Genomic DNA, 6,000 nt, shown 5'->3' with positions numbered 1-6,000 from the left:
GAGAGAGAGAGAGAGAGAGAGAGAGAGAGGAGGAGGAGGAGGAAGAGGAGAAGGAGGAGGAGGAGGAGGAGGAGGAGGAGGAGGAGGAAGAAGGGAAGATGAAGTTGGGTGAGTAGAGAGGTAAGAAAGACCAGGGGGTGGGAAATGATCAAAATAAATGTTTTTAATATCCTGAGTTCCATTCCCAACACCCAAGTCCAATGTTTTAAATCCCAAGTATACACAAGTGGCATTTTAGTTTAATGTGTGTTTTCTAGAACACCTCTGTGAAAATGGATGATGCTTTCAAAAGGCCATGCATGATGTGAGCTTATGGCTCAATCTCAGAGGCCTGGTGCCATACATCATATCGGGCAGCAGAAATCTTGACCTTGGGCAGAGCAGAGAGCAGTGTTATAACAGGACTTGAACAGGACTTCAAACATGTACACCAGAACCCCTTCCTGCTCTCCACTCTAGGCATGTTCACTTTTTCCTTTTGAACTTCATCCTCCTAATCTCTTTGATGAAAGATATGTAAAAGAGATTGTACTGTTTTCATTTGGGAATGCTATCTTTTAGCTACAGGCTGCCTGTCTAGTTTCTATCTATAGTCAATGAAAACCTAGGAACCCGTCTGCTATGGTTTATGTTAAGATGAAATTGTGGGACACATAAACTAGCCCCAAAACCCCAAGATCACTTTAAGTGTCTGGTGATCAAAATAGTTATTTGCAGTCGATACTGTGACAAAGAGATGGTGCTGTATAGCTCTTTCTGCTGAACTGAGACTTTCCCTCCTGGAGGGAGAAAGGAGGATCATCATACTTGGAAACTGAGAAAACTGAGTTCAAGGTCTGTCATGGAAGTTACAAGATGTGACCATTATACTCTGTATGTTATAACTCTTATGTTTAATGCTGGAGAGGGGAAACTCTGAGGGAAGCTGCCTGCAACATGGGCAGGGGGCTCAGGGATATAAACTTTCTGAGTCATCACCCATTCTAGGGTGGGCTTTTTGGTGATGGGAGCTGCCTTTGAGTCACTCATGATGTCAGTAGTCCCAGTAAACTCAATGATTCACCAAGCTAGACTAGGGTGCAATCATTTTGTTGGTCTATCCTCAACAACCTACCTGGGATAAATAGATTTATACCTTACTTGGAAAATAATTATACAACAGAGACCCTTTGGGATGATCTATCTCCAATAGGCAGGACTTCTTCACCTTAGTTGCTTTTTGGCCAAGTAAGAGTATATTGGCTATTATCCTTGTCTGATCCAATGCCTTAGATATATCCAAAGATTGGTCTGAATGTGAGCCACTCACAGTCTGGAGCAGACAATGTCCCACCCAACCTTCCTTTCTGAGTCGGATACTCTAGTCACAGAGGTTCTGCAGTTCGCAATTGTGTCTGTCTGCTGAGAATTGCTCTCTGGAGTCTCAACAGGAGTCAGTTCACCAGGCAATGCTATATAGAGACTGTAGATATGGGGGCAGAAAAGCCTAGTCCTGTTGTCTCAAAGTGCGGCAAACTCTGCAGTGCTATTTATGCATATTCAAAGTCCCGATATCGAGCTGATACAAGACCCTAGCTTTGCTAAGTGTATCATCAAGCTGTATCTTGCTTTGCCTCACTCAGACCATTACGTGGTTTGTCTGAGACCAGACCCCATGGAAGCCACTCACATAAGAGTTTCCACCTCAAGGTCTACTTCAGTTTATTGTCCTATCCCACTGCATCCCCACACCTAAGAAAAATTAAGATGGAGGGTACGTGAGCTAATTTGCAAAGTTTTCTATTGTCTCACTCCAGCAGTCAGTAGACAGAGACCCCACATGCTTATTGAGCCCTCTCTGGGTGTTAGGCACTGTCCTGAGCATGAAGACTAGCATGTAAAACCAAGAAACTCTTGACCTCGTGGAACTTTCACCCCAGTGGGAGTGGGCACAGATATGACTTGACAGGGGTGTGTAAACTACAGCCATAGGTCAGGAGAAGGGTAGAACAGAATGAAAAGGAAAAGCTTGCAAAGAGTTCTCGTGGGACAGAAGGTAAACTAAAAAGTCAAAGCCCTAAGAAGGCAGAGAAGAAATATGAGGTCTTTGAGCCTTTTACTGTGACCACCTGTCCCTGAGAGTGTCTTCTGAATTGAGTCTAGTCTCCTCTTCCCATTCCATTCTTCTCCAGTTTCTTCAGAGTCAAGAGAAAAGGTTGCATCCTGTGTGGATCATGGACACCTAGAGATTCGTGCAAGAGCCTACAGGGATTCATAATCCCATTTCACTCAAATTACAGCACACATCTGTCTTGATTTGCAAAGTGAACCATACCCTTCACAAGAGTCCAGAAGGCATCTCTCTATGAGCCACAAAAGTCAAGCATGGCTGCTTAGATTGCACGGCCTGTATATGCAAAAATCTTGAGAGGTCGACTGAGAGATGCTTTCGATAAGATCCAAACATCCACTACAGATGCAGCAATTGTGTGCGCACGCACAGCTGTGATGTTAGTGAACAGCTGGCTGAGAAATGAATTTTCCTCTTTTCAATGACTTTGAATCATGCAGGAACTGCATTCAAGAGCTGGACGCCTGTTCACTGCTGGGCACTTGATTGTCTTTCTGTTTCCTGGGTAGCATGACCATGTTTTTTTCTGAGTTCTTTGTAAAGACCAGCTCATCATGAGTTTTCTGTGGTTTTTGTAAAGGGCCTCAGAAACTGCCACTTGAAGAAGTTTTGAAGATGCTGCAGAATTCATTGGCTAAGGGGTAGGGCACCACTCAGAACTAGCAAGCTGGGTTCATAGTCAGCTTTGACCTCTGTCATAGAGAAACGGTGACAGTGACCATGGTGGCTCCCAACTTGGTTGCTTTGACAAGCAGAAGACTGGCCTTGTAAAGTGACAAGCCGCATTCAGACACTTGGTATTGGCTCTTCTTTAATCTGCAGATAGGGCTGGATAGCACATGGGAAAGGGTCAACGCAGTAAGGCAGAATGAACCCAGGAAGTTTGGGCTTAAGCTCTCTCTGGACCTCATCACATCTGTGTCTACAATCTCCATTATTCTCAGAATTGCCTGCCTCCTCAATAAACCTCCTGGCTTCACACATAATGGCCTCTGTTCTCATGCCCCAGATTGAGGAGATTTCAAGGCCTCTCTAGATGCTATAGACACCTGTGTTTCCATTTTTGGTCCACCCCCACCCCCACCCCCACCCCCACCCCTGAACTGTGGGTTGAGTCTAGAACTTCCCACATCTTAGTATCTTATTGTCCTGCTGTGCCAGGATACTAAAAGGTGAGAAGCCCTACACTTGTCAATATCTGTTCCCATTCTCACTCTCACACAAACAAGTCCCAGTGCCTTGTGCCTGGGCTCTGCCCCATTGGAAAGGTCCCACTTCACTTTGGATGCCTGGCACCTTGCTGAATCTTAGGTGCTTTTGCCCAAATAGTTTGTAAAACTTCTTCCCTGTGCCTCTGGATTCTGAGTTCTAATTTTCTATCCATGTGTGCACAATAGTGGCTCCATCATCTTCAGACATAGAACACTGGGATTCGCTTAGAGTCCAGTGGTAGACTGGTCCTCACTGCTGTGCTCCCAGCCAGTCCTCTCTCAGATCAGCTGCTACAGTGAACACATCAGTGGTGCTGGGAGCGGATGAGTCAGAAGAAGCCTGAAATGAGAGAAACTCAGAGATGTCCAGCATCACCTGTACTGAGTCAAAATGAAATTTGAGGCACTGACAATATTCTCTTCTCCTGAGCACCCTGAACTTTACAAAGTTCACTGGACTTGGCATCTATCCCACTTGTTTCCATATCAACCTTGTGCTGCAGACCTCACTGTGCTGATTAAGAGATTAAAAAGATCAGATCTGGAGAAATTAAGTACCTTGCTGGAGGCCACACCTTTCTTTTAGAAAAGGTAAAACTGAAAGCCAGTAAGATGGCTCAGAGGGTAAAGGCAATCTGCTACCAAGTCGGATGATTTCAGTTTAATCCAAGAAATCCACATGGTGGCAGGAGCGCATCAACTCCTCAACTCCGGCAGGTTGTTCTCTGACCTAAACACACACACAAGTACACGCACACACACCCATGCACATGCACGCACCCATGAGCTAAAATGTGATAAACATCAAACCAAGTGATAACTAAAAACCAGGTCTTTTTGACCTATAGTCAGTTCTCTTCTAGCTATGCCACAGCTGGAACTTCAGAGAGTCATGGGGTCCAGAGAAAATGCAAAGAGGTTAACCAGACTTAGGACCCAACAGAGGAGGGCCAAGGATGGAAGCCCAGGCTGTTTCAAGACACAGCACAAGATCAGAACTCACAGGGAAGGTATTGGCATTTAGTCTAGGCTCCATCCCACAGTTACCTGGCAACAGTCAGGTGTGCCTGACTCACTATAAAAGGGGATGCTTGCCCCCCTCCTCTCTGTCTTGCTCACCTGCTCTTACTCTGTCCTCTTGTTCCTGCTCCCCCTCTCTCCCCATGTGTATGTGCATCTGTGTGTGTCTGTGTGTCCTTTCCTTCCACAGCTACCAGGAGGTAAGATCTTCCAGAGAGGAGACTCTGAAACTCTGAAACTAACCAACCAGTTCCAAAGTTAAAATCTTTATTTTCCAAGAGAGACAGAGTGGACAAGTTCTTTAGCATCCTCAGGCCTTCATTTCTTTACCTGCAAAAATAAATCAGAATAAGTACACCTACCTTGCAGGGTAGTTGTAAATATTATATTAAATAAGACTGTACTGTTATCAGTAACACTTGAGGACTAAGGGAAAGGCCTAACTATGCGGTCCTACAAGTCCAGGGAGCTCCTGCTGAAGTGGTGCACAGGTCTGGCTTGAGTTGTGTCCCATCTTCTTTGAGATCAATTTATGTTCCAGGCCCCCTTGTACTGCAAGCTAAGCCATTGCCCCCCTTCCTGCTGTTTATGTCTTCCCTCTGGCTCCGGATTCGGTAAGGCTCCCTGCTCAGCAGTTGCTTAGCCAAGCTGGGCCAATTAAACTGCATTCCTCTAATTGTTTTGGTGGCTTTTCTCTGAACTCCCTCCAACTTGTCTACAAATAGGTTCTAAATTTAGACCCAAGCATCAAATCTTGGAGCTCTGAGTTTCTCCCTACTTTAGCCAGCCGTGAGTCTGTTAGAATGGTTGTGTTTTTTTATTTAGGGCTGGGGGGAGTATCTCCTCATCCCTCTCCTCTCCTGTCTTCATCCAGTCATCAACCCAGAGGCATGAAATGACCTAGTGACATGATTTATTTTGTTTGAGGACTGCAGGTCTGGATTCAGTTAGGAAGTGTTTTTTTTTTTCTTACTTAATTTTTCAGGGACTAGATGGTAGAGAATTAAAGAGGGGATTTGTTTATATGCACGGGTGCCTTTCAGTTTCTGGAAACTGCACAGAGAAAACAGTAACTCTGAAATAACACAGGAGGGGAGGCGAGCAGGTGGGGACGTGAGTATAGAGCTTTGCTTTCCATTCTTTTTTATGTTCCACTCCCTCCTCCCCAAGCACCTGCCCTTCCTTCCTAATTTGCATTCATTCAGCCATGAGCCTCCATCATTGTTGTGTGTGATATAAGAATTTCAAAGTTCCACCCCCTGCAGTGTCTTCATCAGACAATTAGTACACTCCTAGACCCCCAGGGGGCATGTGTTAAAGAGCTGTACAGGAGTTCTCCCCCCCCCAGGTTGATTGTTTCCTCCCTCTTCCACTGCATCCCCTTCCCTCCTCCTCTTCTTCCTCCTGCATATCAATATAGAATACATGGCCACGAGTCATCTTCTGTGTGAGCAGATGGGTTAATGCTCTTGGAAGACTTCATAGAAGTAGATCATCCTCCTGGAGTGCACAATTTGCTCTAGGGCCAACCCATTTGACAGACAAGGAAATAGAGTTGAAAGGAACATAAGCAAAGTCTATAGAAGCTCAGAGACGAGCTCTGGTAACTTCCAACCTTAGTCTTGGACACAGCTGGAATCCTGCAGCCAGCTGCAGATA

The 6,000-nt window shown here is 45.4% G+C and overlaps 1 protein-coding gene across 1 annotated transcript in view; it reads right to left on the bottom strand.

Annotated features, from left to right (window-relative positions):
- Asic2 (acid sensing ion channel subunit 2) overlaps window positions 1–6,000 on the bottom strand; it is a 1,057,576-nt gene that overhangs the window by 550,023 nt on the left and 501,553 nt on the right. The window lies entirely within an intron of this gene.

The sequence above is a fragment of the Grammomys surdaster genome, unplaced genomic scaffold (genome assembly GCF_004785775.1).
Source record: "Grammomys surdaster isolate TR1022 unplaced genomic scaffold, NIH_TR_1.0 126278, whole genome shotgun sequence".
NCBI classification, from domain to species: Eukaryota; Metazoa; Chordata; class Mammalia; order Rodentia; family Muridae; genus Grammomys; species Grammomys surdaster.
This window is presented reverse-complemented; position numbering and strand designations above follow the sequence as displayed.